At 48.7% G+C, this 19,653-nt stretch overlaps 1 long non-coding RNA gene across 13 annotated transcripts in view; it reads left to right on the forward strand.

The window, feature by feature from the left end:
• The window catches only part of LOC138846924 (uncharacterized), a 137,671-nt gene that overhangs the window by 15,241 nt on the left and 102,777 nt on the right, over nucleotides 1-19,653 (forward strand). For all 13 annotated transcript variants that reach the window (XR_011384434.1, XR_011384439.1, XR_011384438.1 and 10 more), the window contains exon 2: nucleotides 8,450-8,528. This is a non-coding gene — a long non-coding RNA (uncharacterized lncRNA). The remainder of the gene's footprint in view (nucleotides 1-8,449; nucleotides 8,529-19,653) is intronic.

Raw genomic sequence — 19,653 nt, forward strand, 5'->3', positions numbered from 1 at the left:
GCAGGAGCCAGGAGCCAGGTGCTTTTCCTGGTCTCCCATGGGGTGCAGGGCCCAAGCACCTGGGCCATCCTCCACTGCACTCCCTGGCCACAGCAGAGGGCTGGCCTGGAAGAGGGGCAACCGGGACAGAATCCGGTGCCCCAACCGGGACTAGAACCCGGTGTGCCGGCGCCGCAAGGCGGAGGATTAGCCTAGTGAGCCGCGGCGCCGGCCAAGCATTGGCTTTTATGACTGCCGAGCAGGAGGGGCATGGATGGCTCAGGAAGGGATGACCTGGGGCAGGAGCAGAGAACCGGGAGCGTGGCAAAGTGACTGAGGACTGTGATGGATCAGCTATTAAAGGACACATTCCTGTCCCATTCCTAGGTGCCAGGCTCCGGCATCCCTGTGTTTTGGCCAATGGACTTTAGCCTGAAGGGGTGATGTGGGTCTCTGCAGAGGCAGTGTGCATTTCTGCTGGCCACTCTGCAAGTTTGTAACTAATGCCCGGGGAAAACTTTCCCAGGGCGTCTCTGCCTCTTCAACTTGGATGCCAACATGCGTCCCCCCAAGCAGGGCTGCTCCAGCCTCCCTCTCTATAGTCAACCTGGAGCTCACAGCCACCCGCCAGTCTTGTGATGGAGAGACGCAAGGATTGCCTTAGGCCACTGACTTCGGTGTGGCGTTATGAAGCTGGTAGCTACCTGGTACTCACACAGAGAAGACAGGGTCGACAGATTCTGATCCTGTCTGCTCAGCGTCTTCTGGGTGGACCTTTTAGGGAGTGGCCCAGTGGATGGAAGATCTCTTTCTCTCTGTGTCACTGTCTCTGTCACTCTGCCTTTCAAATAAAAAAAACATAGAGAGAAAAAGAAGTTACAGGCAGGTGCAGGCAAATCCCACACGGGCAGTCGCCACCTTTGCTCTATGCCCTGGAGGCCAGCACAGACTTAGGGTCCTGCACGAGGCCCTGAATGCTGGGTGAAACGGAGCCTTGGGGGCTGAGATGCTGGGGCTGTGTCTCTGGTCCCATTTTGCAGATCAAGAAACTGAGGAACAGAAAGTGTGACACGCCTGAGGCCACTTTGGTACCAGCGATAGCAGAAGCACGGCTGGTACCAGGTTCCCGAGTCCTGCTCCTAACCTGAGGCTCTGCGGGCTCTGTGTGGGTGCACCTGCTTTCATCCCGTTTTCTTGTCCCTCCTCCTCTGCCTCCTCCCCCTTGAAATGTCCTCCTGGGTCTGCCTTGGTGAGTCACTTATTTGTGACCTCCTCTCCAATTAGGCTTCTGTCTCTCTGTCTGGGGCTCCCGCCCGGGGTCTTGGGCTGCTTCCACACCTGCCTGTGTCTCTGGCTCCCTGTGTCTGCCTTGGGCTGTGTGCATGTGCCTCTCTCTGGCTCTGTCTCTGTGTTTCCACTGCTGCCTGGCTGGCTGACTCTTTCGCAGCGGGAGGTTTTCTTCCTCCCTCCCTTCTGCTTCGGAACATCTCCTTGGTTTCTTCTCTGTGGTCCTCTGAACTCCGCCCCCCCTCAGGCCACAAAGAGCTGCCTCCGGTTTATCCAGTCTGGGAAGCGGTTTTGATTATTTATGAGGCTATCACTTATTAATCATTGTCTTTGCAATCGCACAAAAACAAGGGGATTCGAGTCCCGAGCCGCCCGGTGGACAGCTGCCCACCAGCCTCGCCCTCCCGCCACGTGGGCGGCTGTGGCCGCCTCGCTTCTTTTCATCAGATCTTGATACTCATCTCCTCCGGAGCCTGTCGGCTCCAATGTTACAATCACAGCAATATTAGAATAACAACTTAAAACCAATCATTTTTATGGGGACACACACAGTATAAAAAGACCTACCTATCTGAGGACACATATAACACCAATAGCTATTGCCCCATAAAGCTGTCAGGTAGAGAAACGTCCTGGGGAGTCCTTGAACATCACTGCCCAAGTGTAACTGGAGAGAGAGAGAGAGAGAGAGAGAGAGAGAGAGAGAGAGAGTCTCTGAATTATTTTTCATGGGTGATCTGGAAAAAAATGTGAGATTGATCCCACAGGGAACCGATGGGTTGCATTCAATGATTCAGGCCTGGCTCCCAGTGATACTTGGCCTGGATCCCCCTGAGATGAGTGAAGAGGCTTAGAAAGGAGTGTGCCGTGGGGCATAGGGCGAGGTGCATGTGGCAAGGTGCGCTTGGCAAGGTGCACGTGACCGACTTCCTTTGGTTCTCAGGCTCAACTGCATCCCCTTGGCTCAGCCCCTCAGGTGAAATTTTGTAAGATTTTTCCTAGGAAGCATTTGCAGGAACAATGTGTAAGTGAGGAAGTGAGACAGGGGAGGCGGTGGGTGGTGCCACATTGAGCAAACCTGTGTGGTATCGAGTGAGGTCCGCAGGAGGAAACCTTGGGCTCAGTCCCACAGGGGAGCCCTGGAGAGTGCCAGTGAGACCTCCTCATTGTCACTCTCGGGAAAAGGCAGCGGATCATTGGTTCTCCTGCCCCTGTGGGTGGGGCTTCTGTGTGGCTTCCTGTGTGTCTCACACACAGGCAGAAGGCTGTGGCAGCTTGGGGCGGGGCAGGCTTCCAGCAAAGATGCATAGGTGCTGTCTGCCTGGGCTGGATGCACACTCGGAATTGATGGGTGGGACCGTGGTCAGAGGAGCCGGCCAGGCCAAGTGGAGGGCTGACGGCATTGGGGGCCGTCAATGGCACTGGGGGCATTGGTTGCTCAGACTCTGCTTGGATTGGGTGCAGGTGGACAGGGCTTGGATCCCCTTTCTTGCAGACCGCTAACTCCTTACTGGGAGGAGGTCGCTTACCTCCAAGAGTCTGCTGTTTTTCTTCCCCTGAGGATCCTGCAAACCAGGAAGAGTTTACGAGCCTGAACTCCCCCAAAAGACTAGTTCTCTGGAGATGAAACGTGGCAAGTGGAAGTTCAGGACTCAAATCAAAGTCATTCTATGGATAGACGATGGGACCAAGAGGCACAGTTAACAGCAGCCCTTCTAGAAGTCAACCAACCAACCAACCAACCCACCACACCAAAACCCTGATTTGTGAGATGGCTGTTGTGGACCTTTGGGGAGTGAATCAGCAGATGGAAGATCTCTCTCTCTCTGCCTTTTTTTTTTTTTTTTTGACAGGCAGAATGGACAGTGAGAGAGAGAGACAGAGAGAAAGGTCTTCCTTTTGCTGTTGGTTCACCCTCCAATGGCCTCCGCGGCCAGCGCGCTGCGGCTGGCGCACCATGCTGATCAGAAGGCAGGAGCCAGGTGCTTATCCTGGTCTCCCATGGGGTGCAGAGCCCAAGTACTTGGGCCATCCTCCACTGCACTCCCTGGCCACAGCAGAGAGCTGGCCTGGAAGAGGGGCAACTGGGACAGAATCCGGCACCCCGACTGGGACTAGAACCCGGTGTGCTGGCGCCACAGGTGGAGGATTAGCCTATTGAGCCGTGGCGCCGGCCTCTCTCTGCCTTTCAAATGAAAAACAGAATCTTGACATATTAGCTACCACTTGTCAGGCACAACCCAAAGGGCTTAACGTGTGTGGTCTTACTGAATTCTCCCCACTTTGCCACAAGTTACCATGGCTATTCCCATGTGCAGATGAGAGAACTGAGGACCAGAATGCTTTGCTACCTACTCACAATCAAGCAGTCCAAGTTTGCATGAGCTCTGGTGGACCCCAGAGCACACAGCACACACGCAGTAGCTATGCTGCCCCTGGCGTGAGGAGGGAGGCACGGGGACCCATACGGGGGCTGCATAGAGAGTAATTTTATAGGCAATTAAAGCTATAAAGATTGGCCACTATGTACACTTCTAGCTGTGTGCTAAGGTTACAGCCAAGTTTGCTGCCCTCTATTGAGAAGTTTTTAGACAAAGGATCTAATAGGCCCATTAGGGCAAGGAAAAAATCAGGCTGAGCACCAGGAAGCAGCATGTAGAGGGGAGGGGGCTGGGGACCTGCTCCATGGGCCTCGTTCTCAGGGAGCTGTGTGGTGTGCAGGAAATGGCAGGTGTTTTATAGCCACAATGACCTTGACTCACCGACTCATCTTCCCTCTCCCAGCCATGTGACCAGCTCTGCACCGACCCCAGCCTCAGTTTCCCCATCTTTTTTTTTTTTTTAAGATTCATTTGAAAGGCAGAGTCACACACGCACACACACACAGATTGATAGAGAGCCCTTCCATCCATCCACTGGTTCACTCCCCAAATGCCTGCAACAGCCAGGGCTGAGCCAGCCTGAAATCAGGAGCCTGGAGCTCCATCCGGGTCTTCCACGTGGGTGGCAGTGGCCCAAGCACTTGGGCCATCTTCTGCTGCCTTCCCAGGTGCATTAGGAGGAAGCTGGGGCAGACACAGAGCAGCTGGGACTCAAACTGGTGCTCAGATATGGGATGCTAGCATCGCAGATGCTGGCTTCACCCGCTGCGCCATAGTGCTGGCTCCTGTACCCCAACCTTTCAAATGAGGACATGACGCTCTCCCCTGGGGTTGCTTCCAAGATTAAGTTGCAGTCTCCAAAGCTCATGTTCTGTTCTCCCTACTAGGAAAACCCTGGGGTGGTCGGGGCCAAAAATGAGAAGGAGGCTGCTGGAGCTGAACTCCATATTCTTAGAGTTTCCCACTGGGCTGGAACACCTGTGCAGTCATTCACTCACCGATATAGTCTGTTACTTACTCTCTGGTCCTGGTGTCGTCCCCTGGAGTAGTTATCGACTGTCACAATCATGCCACACAGCAAGTCACCCCAAAGTCAGTGCCTTGAAACAGCAGCTGGTTCTGGTTTCTTGTGCACCTGTGAGTCAGTGGGAGTGGTTTTGCTGGTCTGGGCTGCCCAGACTGGCCACTCTTGGACTTGCCCATTTGTCTGCAGGCAGCCGGTGGGTGGGCTGGGTGCTGGCTGGCCCAGGGTGGCCTTTGCTAGTCTGGGTTTGTTTGCAACAAGAGAAGAAGGGGGGAAAACACACAGATGCTTTTTAAAGCCTCAGCTTGCATCAAGTTTGCTGCAATCTCATGGGGCAAGGCAAGACCCATGGAAAATCTCAAAATCTCGTGGGAAGACATTGCCAGAAGGTGTGGTTAAAGAGGAGTCTTGCATACGCTTGCAAGAAAATCTTGCTGCCATTTTTTTTTGACAGGCAGAGTGGACAGTGAGAGAGAGACAGACAGAAAGGTCTTCCTTTTCCGTTGGTTCACCCCCCAATGGCTGCTGCCGCCGGTGCTCTGTGGCCGGTGCACCGTGCGGATCCGAAGCCAGGAGCCAGGTGCTTCCTCCTGGTCTCCCATGTGGATGTAGGGCCCAAGCACTTGGGCCATCCTCCACTGCCTTCCTGGGCCACAGCAGAGAGCTGGCCTGGAAGTGGGGCAACCGGGACAGAATCCGGCGCCCCGACCGGGACTAGAACCCAGGGTGCCTCCGCAGGCAGAGGATTAGCCTATTGAGCCATGGTGCCAGCCATTGCTGCCATTTTAATAGGAGTTATGACAAATCTGTACCAATTTTTATAGAGTCACTATCGTCTTTATGTGTTGAATCACCCGATCCATTAATAAGGCACAGTGAGTCTATTTGTTTACTTTGTCTTTGGTTTCTTCTATCACTGTTGTGCAGTTTTCAGCATACAAATCCTGCACATTTTGCTAGATTTATTCTGACTTTTTTTTTTTTGAACAGCAGGAAATGATAGCCTGTTCTTGATTTCGATGGCTGTGAGTTCATTGCTAGTTGACTTTTGAATGTTTTTCCTGCATCTTGTGGACCAGCTGAGTGCACTACTTCTAGAAGGATTTTTATTTTATTTTTGTAGATTTATTCATATTTCTGATGTAAATAATCATGTTCTGTTTTTGCTTTGTCTCTTTTTAAAAGATTTATTTATTTATTTGAAAAGCAGAGATATAGAGAAAAGGAGAGACAGACAGACAGACAGACAGAATCTTCCATCTGCTGGTTCACTTCCCAAATAGCCGCAACTGCTGGGGCTGGGTCAGGCCAAAGCCAAGGGCTTCCTCTGGGTCTCCCACATGGGTGCAGGGGCCCAAGCACTTGGACCATCTTCCACTGCTTTTCCAGGTGCATCAGCAGGGGGCTGAATTGGAAGTGGAGCATACGGGACTTGAACCAGTGCCCGTATGGGATGTTGGTTCTGCAGGTGGAGACTTAACGTTACTTCTATGCCACAGTGCCAGCCCCTTGCCTCTCCCTTTTGATCTCTCTGCCATTTATTTCCCTGTCTTGCTTTCTTGCCCTGGCTAGCACTTCCGGCATTATGCTGAGTAAGATCTTGGAGGGGAAGCACTTGCCTTTCATAATTAAGTACAATGTTAGCTGTAGATTTTTTTGTTGTGATGAAATTCTTTCAGATTGAGGAAGTTCCCTTTCTATTCTCATTTTTCTGAAGTATTTTTGTACAAAGAATAAGCATTGAATTTTGTCAAATACATGTTATTTGATACGATTGATTTTTTTCTTCTTTTGTCTGTTAATATGGTGGATTATATTAGTTGGCTGATTGAGAATATTAAACCAGCTCTTTCAAAAGATTCATCTTATTTATTTGAAATTCAGAGTTACAGAGAAAGACAGTGAGGCAGACACAGAGATCGGTCTTCCATCAGCTGGTTCACTCTCCAAATGGCCAGAATGGCCAGGGCAGGGTCAGGACAAAGCCAGGAGCCAGGAGCTTCCTCTGGATCTCCCATGTGAGTGCAGGGGCCTGAGCACTTGGACCGTCTTCCACTGCTTTCCTAGGTCATAGCAGAGAGCTGGATTGGAAGTGGAGCAGCTGCGACTTGATCCGGAGCCCATATGGGATGCCGGCATCCAGGTAAAGGCTTTACTTGGCATGTCACTATACTGGTCCCTAACCCAGCCCTTCATTCTTGGAATAAACCACACTTGATGTAGCATTTTTTTAAAAAAGATTTTATTGACCTACTTGAGAGGTTGAGCCACAGACAGTGAGAGGGAGAGACAGAGAGAGGTCTTCCCTCCGTTGGTTCACTCCCTAGATGGCCGCAACGGCCGGAGCTGTGCCGATCCGAAGCCAGGAGCCAGGAGCCTCCTTGGGCCAACCTCCACTGCTCTCCCAGGCCACAGCAGAGAGCTGGATTGGAAGAGGAGCAGCCGGGACTAGAACTGGCGCCCACATGGGATGCCGGCGCCGCAGGTGGAGGACCAACCCACTGCACCACGGTGCCAGTCCTAGCATTTTTTAGTATACTGATTTCTACACGCTGAGATTTTCAAAAATAAATTTATTTATGTATCTGCTTATTTTCATTTCCTTTAAAGGAGGGGTGGTGGTGGAGAGGGAGGGAGGGTGGGAGGGAGAGATAGATGGGGGGCGGGTAGGAATCTCCCATCCAATGTGTCATTTCACAAATGGGCCAGGCCAAAGGCAGGAGCCCAGAACCCAATCCAGATTTCCTATTTGGGTGACAGGGACCTAAGTACTTGAGCCAGCACCTGCTGCCTCCCAGGGGATGCATTAGCAGGAAGCTGGAATTGGGAGTGGAGCCAGGACTCGAAGCAGGTGCTCTGACATGGAGTGTGGGCATCCCAAGCAGAGTATCAGCTGCTATGCCAAATGCCTGCCCCTGAATGTGTTATGCAAGATTTTTGTGGGTATATTCATGAAGGGTATTAATTTGAGGTCTCTCTCTCTGGTACTGTCTTTGTGGGTTTGGGTTCAAGATGGTATTAGCTTCTGTACATGCACTGGGAGGTGCCGCCTCCTCTTCTATTTTCTGGAAGAGACTCTAGAATCACTGTTAATTTTCTCTTCACATTTGCTAGAATTCTCCAGGGAGACCATCTGGGCCCGGGAAGTTCATTTTCAGGAAGCTGTAAAATTATGCATGTTGATTTCCTTAGTAGTTATATGGTGAGTCAAATTGTCTACTCAAGACTGAGTGAGGGGGCTGGCACTGTGGCATAATCAGGTAAAGTTGCCACCTGCAGTGCCGGCATCCCATTTGGGTGCCGGTTCGAGTCCCGGCTGCTCCACTTCCAATCCAGCTCTCTGCTATGGCCTGGGAAACAGTAGAAGATGGCCCAAGTCCTTGGGCACCTGCACCTATGTGGGAGACCCAGAAGAAGTGCCTGGCTCCTGGCTTCGGATTGGCAAAGCTCTGGCTGTTGTGACCATCTGGGGAGTGAACCAGTGAATAGAAGGTACCCCTCTCTCTCTGTAACTCTGCCTTTCAAATAAAATAAATAAATATTAAAAATAAGTGATAAAAAAGATTTATTAAAGAGAAGACTGGGTGAGTCATAATTGTTTGTGTGCTTTGAGGACTTGGTGCATTTGGGCCAAGTTGTCAAGTTCCTGTGTGCAGAGTTGTAGGTCAGGATCGCTTACCCCTCGACGGCTGCAGAATCCCTGATGCTCTCTCGCCGTCCTTTCCTGACATCTGTAACTCGTGTCTTCTGTCTCTCTTCTCTATTCATCTCACTATAGGTGTGTCCATTTTACGGGTGCTGTCACAGAACCAGCTGTCTGTGCCGCTGCTTTCCTCTCTTGCTGTTCCGTTTTGCACGTGAGTAATTGCTGCTGGTCCCTGTGGTTTCAGTCTGTTTGTGTTGCTGTCGCTGCATACCTGAGGCTGGGTGATGGATGACAAAGAACAGGAGTTTGTTTCTCAAGGTCCTGGAGGCTGGCAGTTTGAGGGAGAGGCACCAGCAGGTTCCGTTTCCAGTGAGGACTTGTTCTGCACTTCTGAGATGGTGCCTGGGAGGGGATGATGCTGTATCAGCAGGTTCGGGAAGTGCACAGGGGCCTAGCTAGTGCCCTCCAGCCCTTGTGCAAGGTCACTAATCCCTAATCAGCTCTGAAAGCCCCACCTCTCAATACTGTTGTGTTGGGATTTTTGCCATATTTGAGGGGTACAAGAATCCAACCGTAGCAATGACTTCACTACCTTCTGGTTTCTCTCAGTTTATTTTCATCTTTTTCTTTTTCTACTTTTAAAAAAATTTGAAAGAGAATGAGAGAGAGAGAGAGGAAAGAGAATCTCCCATCTGCTGGTTTACTTTCCAAATGCTTGCAACAACCAGGGCTGGCTCAGGCCAAAGCCAAGGACTGGAAACTCCATCCTGTGGCAGGGCTCCAGCACCTGGCATCTGTTGCTTCCCGAGGTGTATTTTTTGCAGGGAGCTGGAACGCAAAATCGAGCTGGGATTTGAACCCAGGCACCCCAACAAGGGTTGCAGATGTCTCAAGTGGTATCAAACATCTATGACTCCGAGTTTCTAGACATAGGAGATTAGAATGAATGATTCGGCGCCCTTTTTTCTAACACAGTACCGCTGCAATTGTTTTCCATAAATTTTAATCTGTATTTCCATTTCCTTTCACTCCAACGCATTGTTCTTTTGTGTGAGACTTCTGCTTTAACCCGTGGATGACTTGGAAGTGTGCTGCCCAGTTTTCAAGTGTTTAGAGATTTTCTTTTTCCTGTTTGGATTTCTAGTTTTAGTCTGTTGCAGTTTTTGGTCTCATTCCGTATGATTTCACTGTTGATTTGTTGAGATTTGTCTTATGACACAGGGTATGGCATATTGGGGTATGACTTTGTGGGCTCCTGTGTACTCTTCTGTTTTTGGGTAGAATGTTCTAAGGATGTCAACCAAATCCTGTTGGTGGGTGGTGCTTTGGCGTCCTTCTACATCCTAGCTGATTTCCTGACTAGTTGCTTTGTTAGTCTGTCAGTAGCTGTATGCATTGTTTTATCTGTTAGTCTCCAACTATGGTTGTGTGTTTGTTTTTCTATTTGGCTCTATTAGATTTTGTTGTATATATTTTGTAGCCCTGTAGTTTGGTGCATACATATTTAGGATTGCTAAGTCTTCTTGGTGTATGACCCCTTTTATCATTATGTGATGTTTCTTTTTGCCTCTGGTAATTTTCTATGTTCTGAAATATTACTTTATATGACTGAAATGATTGCAATGGTACTTCAAAAGTTTACGAGAAATGGAATAAAAGATAAATTTAAGGATGGGTGTTTGTCATAGTGATTAAGACATCACTTGGGATGCCCGCATTCTGTATCAGAGGGCCTAGGTTTGGGTCTCAGCTCTGCTCCTGATCCAGCTTCCTACTCATGTGCACTCTAGGAAGCAGCAAGTAATGGCTCAAGTAGCTGGGTCCCTGTCACTCTGAACTGAGTTCCTGGCTCTTGGCTGCAGCATGGCCCAGCCTTAGCTATTACGTACAATTGCAGAGTGAGTCAGTGGATGGGAGAGCTTTGTCTGTCTCTTTCTATTTGCCTTTCTTTCTTTTTCTTTTTTTAAAGATTTATTTTATTTATTTGAATGTGGAGTTACAGAGAGAGGTAGAAACAGAGAGAGAGGTCTTTTATCCACTGGTTCACTCTCCAGTTGGCTGCAACAGCTGGAGCTGACCCGTTCCAAAGTCAGGAGCCAGGAACTTCTTCTAGGTGTCCCATGTGAGTGCAGGAGCCCAAGGACTTGGGCCATCTTCTACTGCTTTCCCAGGCCATAGCAGAGAGCTGGATTGCAAGTAGAGAAGCCGGGACTTGAACTGGTGCCCATATGGGATGCTGGCACTGCAGGCTGGGTCTTTACCTGCTATGCCACAGTGCCAGCCCCTCTTTACCTTTCAAATTAAATAAATGGATAAGCAAATAGCTGTCTTGATATTCTTAAAAATGTGTTTATTTTGGTGCAAAAAATGTGAAATTCATTCATGATTTTTTCATTACCTACATTTTCATAAACTTTTTGAAGATCCCTTGTACGAATGGATTTCACTTTTTGTTTGCACCAAAATAAACTTTTAATTCTATTTTCCAGTTTTTGAAGTTGCCTCATATAGCCACTCCTCCTTTCTTTTGGTTAAGATTGTGTGATATGTCATTTTCAATCCTTTTACTTTCAAGCTACCCATTTCATTGTGTTCAAAGTGGGCTTTTTATACAGTTGGCTCACAGTCTGCTATTTTAGATTTTGCTTTATGTTTATTCTGTTTTTAACTTATATTTTCTTTTTCTTGACTTCCTACATGTTAATTAAATAATATTCAGAATTCCGTTTTGACTTAAGTATGGTGTTTTTGGGGGTATCTCTGGGTAGCATTTAAGTCATTGCTCTTGGTATTACTTTATAGTCACATATTTTTATATTTATAAATATTTATATACACATAATTTATCACAATCTACTTGTGGATTCATTCTTTCATGCATTGGAGTGTAGAAATCGCTTCTCCTCTCACAACACTTTACTTCCCGCTTTGCTATATATTTGGAATATTTCCTTCACATACCTCTGGAGTCACATCAGATGCTGTTACAATCTTTGTTCTTGTGTTATTTCTTTCTTCCTGATGTTCCAAGATTTCTTTATTTATTGTTTCTCTTCTGTTTAGAGAAGTTCTGTTAGTCATTCATTTGGGCAAATTCTCTTAGGCTTTCCTCCTCTGAGACTGTCTTGATCCCCCCTCCACTCCCGAAGGGTGTTTTCTCTGGGTTAATGGTTCTTTCCTTCCAGCTCTTAGAAACCATGTGCCACTTCTTTCTGGCTTTCATGCTTTCTGTTGAGAAATCTACCAGCATTCGATTTGTTTTTCCTCTGTAGGGGGTATGGTTTTCCCCTTGTTGTTTTTAAGAGTTTTACTTCTATTGTAGTTTTCAATTTTTTAAAAAAATTTGACAGAGTTAGAGAGAGAGAGAGAGAGAGAGAGAGAGAGAGAGAAAGGTCTTCCTTCCGTTGGTTCACTCCCCAAATGGCCTCTACGGCCGGAGCTACGCTGATCCGAAGCCAGGAGCCAGGTGCTTCTTCCTGGACTCCGATGCGGGTGCAGGTGCCCAAGTACTTGGGCCATCCTCCACTGCCTTCCTGGGCCACAGCAGAGAGCTGGAGTGGAAGAGGAGCAACCAGGACTAGAACCCGGCGCCCATTTGGGACGCCAGCGTTGCAGGTGGAGGATTATCCAAGTGAGCCATGGCGCTGGCCCCAGTTTTCAAAATTTTATGATAAGTCTTCAAATAGATTACTTTGGATTTATCCTGTTTGGGGTTCAATCAGCTTCTTAGATATGTAAGTTTATGTCTTTTCAAAATTTGTGGGTTTTTAATCATTATTCCCTCAGAAGGTCTTTTTTTTAATTGAATTTTTATTTCACTAGTTATCTTATTTTTTAAGATTTATTTATTTATTTGAAAGTCAGTTACAGAGAGAAAGAAGCAAAGAGAGAGAGGTCTTCCATTTGCTGATTCACTCCCCACATGGCTTCAATGGCCCAAACTGGGCCAATCTGAAGTCAGGAGCCAGGAGCTTCTTCTGCGTCTCCCACATGGGTACAGGGGCCCCAAGGACTTGGGCCATCTTATACTGCTTTCCCAGGCCACAGCAGAGAGCTGGATCAGAATTGGAGCAGCTGTGCCATGAACTGGTGCCCATATGGGATGCTGGCACTGCAGGCAGAAGCTTAACCCACTGTGCCACAGCGCTGGCCCCCAGATAGTCTTTTAAAAGTTAATTTTGTTATTATTTTATTTATTTGAATGGCAGAGGAAGGAAGGGAAGGGAGCAAGAAGAGAGAAAGAGAGAATTTGTCTTTATCCTTTGGTTCACTCTCTAAATGTCTGCGTGAACTGGGGCTGGTCCAGGCTGAAGCCTGCAGTTGGGATCTCAATCCATGTATCCCATCTGCTGCCTCCAGTGTCCACCAGGGGGAGCTGGGATCCCAGGCGGTGTATTAGTCACTGCACCGGATGCCTGCCCTTCCGTGTTGTCTTTCCTCTCTTCTTCCAGACCTTCAGGAGCAGAAATGTCAGAAGTTTTGGCCCTGAGGTTCTGCTCCTTTCTTTATGGTCTGTTTCTGTGTGCTGTGCAGGGTAGCCATCTCTGGTGTTCCGTAGTCCAGCTCGCGAGCTCTCTCCTCTGTTCCCTTCATTCTACAGCTGAGTACATCTGCTGAACTTTCAATTTTGGTGCTTGCGTTTTTCAGTTCTAAAAGTTCCATTTGGTTCTTTCCTACCTCTTCTATTTCTTTGCAGAAGCTATTTTTCATCCATTTCCTATGTGTTTTGCATTTTAAAAAATTTGAGAGGCAGAGAGAGAGAGAGAGATCTTCCATCCATTGGTTTACTCCCCAAATACCCACACAATTCGAGCTGAGCCACCCCAAAGCCAGGAGCTAGAAACTCAATCTGATTATTTAAAATCATATTTATATAAATATATATACATAACACAAATTCATACAACTTAGATAAATGTAAAAGATTCCTACAAATTCTCTAAAGGCAAATCACTCATCCTGTATCTATTGAGCACCATCTGTATGTCAGACACCAACCAGCACTTCTTATTTCTTAGCTCGTTCACTTTGCAGAGCGACCCTGTCTGAAGCTTGAGGCCGGACCTCAGCTCTGCCATTTCTGACAACAGGAGCAGGTCCCTGGACTTCCCTGTGCCCGGCTGTCCTCATTTTAAAAGTGAGGATAAATAAGAGTACTTATCTCCTAATTGCATGAACTATTATTTTTTCCATTTCATATATGGGGAGATGGAGCCTCAGAGGGGATCAACAATTTCTCAAGATCTCAGGCCCAGGATTCTGTCCCTCATCTGCCTGAATCGTGAATTCTCATCCTCCCAACCAGTGCATTATTCTCCAGAAACACACCTCACCCCTAATCTATTGCTCTAATATTTATAATAATGCAGCTACGACTCATTTTTTTTTTTTTTTGCTGCTTCAATGAATCACCTTCTGATACTTTTGATTTCCAAGAGCAAAATGCCACCTCTATTTCTATTATCTGCCTGAGCCCGGGGAGCCATCCCCAGGCCTCTTCTTCGCCTGGTTGTCTGTTTTTTTTCTTTTCCTGTGCCTTATGGCCCGTGCTGCCTGATCTATAGCAAAACGGGCTTGTGATTTAGTGGCAGAAAAGGTTAACTCTAAATAATGATCAGAAAGTTAAAATATAGAGCCAGAATGTTGCTTTAGTTTTTATAGGTTTTAAATAATTTTGCCTCCTTCCCTGAAGGATTTAGCATAATTCAATGAGAAAATTGCATTCAGATCCTGTGGGCTGCTCTGACGTGACTGAATTGCAATGAGCGGCAGAGATGCAAAGTGGCTGGCGATGAACTTGACTGAGCCGCGACCTCAGACAGCAAAGACCCTGGGGAATGGTCCGGCTTCCCAGGACTCCTGGGCCTAGTCCTGGGAGCAGGTCGAGGGGCATAGCAGGAGTGGGAGGAGCCAAAGACAAAGTGATCATAGCTGGCAAGGGGAGGGAGGAGCCCCCTGACCCTGGGTCCTCTCCTACCTCCCTCCTCACCTTAGCTCTGGATGGACGCCTTTGTGGGAGCAGGTAGATCTCATGTCTTCCATCTAGGAAGCATGTGAATTAGGGTTGTGTCTGATTGCAATGACTAGAAAACCTTGCTAACATTGGCCTAAAGAGATAGGGGCTTATTTATTCAATTTACTTGCTTTTTTTTTTTTTTTTTAATCAGAAAAATGGATGGGCCTTCCTGGGCTGACAAAGCCTTGAAAGGGCCAGGAAGGATGTGGCCTTTGCCCTCCTGCACGTGCTGACGTCGTCATCAGTGTCACAGCATTGTCACGAAGATTAAGTCGAGTTAAAAAACGCGAAGTCCTGGGCCCATAGTAAATGCTGTATAAATGCTTTACTAATGAAGAAGCTTAGTTTTGTGATTTTCCTCTAAATGCTAGATCAGGGATGCTCTTCCTTATCCATCTATGGAGATCAGCGTCATTAAAATTGTTTTGTAAAGATTTATTTATTTGAAAGGCAGAGTGACATAGAGAGACACACACACATGTGCGTGCACACACACACAGATCTTCCATCTGCTGACTCACTTTCCAAATGGCTGCAATGGCTAGGACTGGGCCAAGGCCAAAGCCAGAAGCCAGGAACTCCATCTGGATCTCCCACATGCGTGGCAGGGGCCCAAGGGCTTGGGCCATCTTCTGCTCTTTCCCAAGCGTGGTGGCAGGAAATTGGATTGGAACTGGCACTCCCATATGGGATGTCAGTGTTGCGGGTGTCTGCTTAACCAGCTTTGCTACAATGCCAGCCCCTAAGCAACACATTTAAAAATTTATTTTTATTTATTTGAAATGGAAGCAGGGAGAGAGAGAGAGAGAGAGAGAGAGAGAGAGAGAGAGAGAGATGGAGATTGGTAGAGAGATATACCTCCCACCTGCTGGTTCACTCTCCAAATGCCCACAACAGTCAGTGTTGGCTCAGATGGAAGTTGGGAGCTGGGAACTCCGTCTTGGTCCCCCATATAAGTGGCAGAGACCAGAGCACTTGAGCTATTACCTGATGTTCCAAAATGGGATGTGGGCTCCCCAGGTGACATTTTAAACCACTGGACCAAATGCCAGCCTCCAGAGAGATACATCCTGGATATTCACTTATGTCCCATTAAACCTGTTGAGTTTGAACAGGATTTAGTTCCTCAGTGTCACACAGATGCTTAAACCTCTGCTGTCTCCTGTTAATCCATCCTGTTGATGGATTAAGACTGGAGACTTGATCTAAGTGTGGTGTCCCAGAGGTGCATCTAGTGGCAGGTGTTTAGGTCACTGAGGGGTTACCCTGGGTAGGCAGTGTCACCAAGGGTTGGTTATGTAAGGGGACCATGCACCTGCTTCCTGGCTCCCCGTGAGATCCTCTCTGTGTGTGTTCTGCCACCAGACACCAGGCTAACAGGGCTTTCCAATCACTGACTGTGAACCTCCAATACCGCAAGCTGAAAATAAACCATCTTCCCTCCTAAGGAACCGGCCTCAGGCATTTTTATTTTTATTTTTTGGCAGAGACAGAAAGCTGATGAATACCCATGCCGTGTAAAAGACAAACTCCTTGTGATCAGGGTCATTGCAGGAACCCTGCCCTGTGGATCCAACACTCAGATCCTAGGAGGATCTGTCCTCGGGTCCAATACTCAGAGCGCAGGAAGATCTGTCCTTGGGTGCCAACACTTAGAGCCCAGGAGGACTCAACCACTTAGAACTTGCCATGACCCTGGCTTTGCTGCAGGAGATGTGTGGTTGGTTAGGACAATGAGATCGTAACTGGGGAACTGAATAGTGGATGTGGCTGCAAGGGGGCTCTGTACAACATGAGGCAGTGCCAAGGGTGGTTTACCTGTGGTTAGGGGCCAATGATGAAATAAAAAGGTTACGTCATGGAAGTTAGCCAGCGACTTTTCAAAAACGCGTGCTCCCCCTGGCCGGGTGTGAAGCTGCCACTGGTTGCAGCTGCTTTGTTTCTCAGTCACCCTTGCTTCTAGATGTGGTCACTCAACTGCCTCCCCTCTGGCAGGTGAGCAGACCTGAGAGCCCTCACTTTCGGGCTGGGACCTGCAAGAGGTGGTTTGATGCTTTGATTGGACAGGTGCACATTGTGTGCGTTTGTTGAAATGCCACGTACAGTACCCCATAGATCCGGGCCATTGTTCATTGCTAACCACACATCTAAGAAAGTGTTGAAGGAGACAGCAATGCTAAGCAATCTGATTTAATCATCACCTATTGAATCTCTGTGTCTCATTATCTCACTGTGCCCAGGAATACATACAACTAAAACAGTGAAAAAGGAAACGAGCCCGAAGTGGCCATGGTTGTTGGTTGTACTTTTCTGCATGTCCAGTGGGGTGGAGTCGACTCTGAGCTCCCTGGGGAGAGTGGGGCACCTCTCTCCCCTGGGTTGGGGGTCCCTTGAATACAGTGTCACCAATGGCCAGGGACACTGTCATCAGGCTGCTCCAGGTGGGAGAGAAAACCTCACTACTTCTGTTATACTAAGCCATGGAAATGATAGGGTTTACCTTTGTTGTATCAGCTGGTGTTACCCTTCTACCATCAGAAAAAAACTTTTATAACCAGATGAGGATGTTTCAAGGGACAAAAGGAAGAAGATAAAAGCCGTGGCTCAGAAGAGTGGCTGGCTCCTGTAGGGCTGTTTGCTGGGGTCTCAGTAGCGTTTGAGTGGATTTTGGTCATCAGAGGCCACTTCTTCTGGGGGGGGGTGTGGTGGAGGGGAGAAAGTTGCCTCTGGCCTAAGTGAGATCTCAGTGCATCTGTGTGTGTGGGGAGATGATTCCCCAAAATGGCCAGGAAGTACTGGTGGCGCCAGTCCAGGTTGTGCTTTATGGAGAGTTGAGGCCAAACATCACGGAGTCCGCGGACTAAGCACGGGTCAGAAGTGGAGGGTGGACGCGAGAAGAGCTTCTGAGAAGTCCACCCCCACTGCCCAGCACCTGCGGGACTAACAGGGGCACAGTGACATGCATTGAGTTGATCTGCCCTGGGCTCCAGCTGTGCCATGGTGACAGGGAGCGGCTTGTCTCCAAGACTCAGAGGGGCGGGACTAGCAACACCTGCTCCATGCGAGGTGGGAAGTGGAGGAGACGCTTGGATCCTCGGGTGCCTGGTGGAGCTGGAGCGGGAGCCGAAAGCTAGGAGCAGTGGGGCTGACTCATGACCAAGCAACCTTCCTTCTGACTGGCTGCAGAGGCTAAGCGCCCCTCTGGGGTCGTGTCTCTCTCTTGAAACATCACTGGGATTTTTCCTTTGAGAAATCTCCTTTCTCATGAAATCCTATTGGTTCAAAGGAGGCCAATGCTACCTTCTGCTCTCAAGGATTGGCCAGGAACCCATACTCTACCATTAGCACTTGTCCCCCTGCACCCCCCCCCCCATCTTGGCTACAAGGATTGGCTCAGGGCTGGGCATGTGACCTGAGACGGACCACTGAAAACCAGCTCTGGGACTCTTGCTGGACCTATCAGAAATGAGGTGCTCTTTCCGCTGGAGTTGCTGAGCAGGTGGAGGGGCAGCCTGGAGATGCTGTTAACTGCACTCAGAGAGGAAAACTGAGTGTGAGAGCCACGCTGAGATGCAGCCATGCTGAGGGCTAATCTGAGCGTTCCACATGGCTGTAAGCTCCCCTTAATTGAGTCAATTTTAGTTGGTTTCTTTCAAGTACAATGGACAGAATCCCGACTGACTTCTGGCTTTCCTTTCCTAGCTCCCGCTGTCTCCTGGGGCTTGCTTTTGACTTCTTTCCCTTTATGAACGGATCTTTATAGGGCAGGATTCCCTCAGGAGCAATTCCATATCCTCCATCCACTCTCAAGTTGAGCAAACTTGCCTGGATATCCCCTGGTCTCCCCTCCTGTTCTTATTCCTTTAATTCTTTCCTTGGCAAACATGACCACTTACCATTGAAAACCATCAATGTCTAGCTTTGTTTGTAAAGACTTATTTTATTTATTTGAAAGGGAAAGAGAGAGAGAGAGAGAGAATGAATCTGCATCTGCTGGTTTACTCCCCAAATGGCTTCAATGGCCAGGGTTGGGCCAGGTCAAAGCCAGGCGCCGGGAGCTGCTTCTGGGTGGCAGGGATCCAAGCACTTGGGCCATCTTCCCTGCTTTCCCAGGTGCATTAGCAGGGAGCTGGATCAGAAGCAGAGCAGCAGGGACACGAGTCAATGCCCATAAGGGATGCTGGCATTGCGGGTGGCAGCTCAACCCATTACGCCACAATGCTGGCTCCTGGCTTTTGACATCAGGCACAATGGGGGCTTTAAAGAGTCCATGGAAAAATAGAATGAAAAGATCAATTTATTTTGGTGCAAAAGCATTCTGCAATGCATGCATCATATTTTTTTTCTTTTTTAAAAAAAGATTTATTTATTTACTTGAAAGGCAGAATTATAGAGAGGCAGAGGCAGAGAGAGAGAGAAAGAGAGAGAGAAGTCTTCCATCTGCTGGTTCACTCTCCAGTTTCTCCAATTTGCTGCAATGGCTGGAGCTGCGCCAATCCGAAGCCAGGAGCTAGGAGCTTCTTCCAGGTCTCCCAAATGGGTGCAGGGGCCCAAGGACTTGGGCCACCTTCTACTACTTTCCCAGGCCATAGCAGAGAGCTGTATGGGAAGTGGAGCAGCTGGGACTCGAACCGGTGCCTATATGGGATGCCCGAACTGCAGGCAACAGCTTTACTTGCTATGCCACAGCACCAGCCTCGCACAGTATTTTCATGATACCTGCGGTCCATGAACAGCTCCAGTGTGATGGCGCTGAGCACCTGTGTTGAGAACTCCCTGTGCCTCGTGTCACTCATGTACTTCTCCAGCAGTCCTGGGAGGGGAGCTTTAAGCCCACCCATTTCATGGATGAAAGGGAGTGAGTTGCCTAGAATCCCAGAGTGAGCAGGAAGCAGCTGGCGCCAGGTCTCAGGGAAGATCGCACAGAAAGGGGGGACATCCAGGAATCCCTAATTCAGATTGCAAATGCGTTGCCCAGAGACACAGAAGTGTCCCCCAGCAGCAGCCTCTTCCTCCCCCTGGGCTCCAGAGCCAGACCCTGGGGATGAGGGGGCTGGGAGGCCCCTCCCCACCCCCACCTGCCCTGCTCTCCAGCCCTGGCGGCTGGCTGTAAGTGGGGAGTTCCCACGGCCAGGAACAAAGCCAAGGGCAGTCACACATGATTCACCGCTGTTCTCAAGGCTTGCAGGATCGTCCTCGTTAAAAGAAGCCAATTTATTTTTTATTCAAAATCTATACGAAACAATTGAACAATAAAACTGTCAGGCTCACCCGCCGTCTCTTTCAGCAGGGAAGTGTAAGCCTCCTCCCTTCCCTCCCA

This window comes from Oryctolagus cuniculus, chromosome 19 (genome assembly GCF_964237555.1).
Source record: "Oryctolagus cuniculus chromosome 19, mOryCun1.1, whole genome shotgun sequence".
In the NCBI taxonomy this organism is placed as follows: Eukaryota; Metazoa; Chordata; class Mammalia; order Lagomorpha; family Leporidae; genus Oryctolagus; species Oryctolagus cuniculus.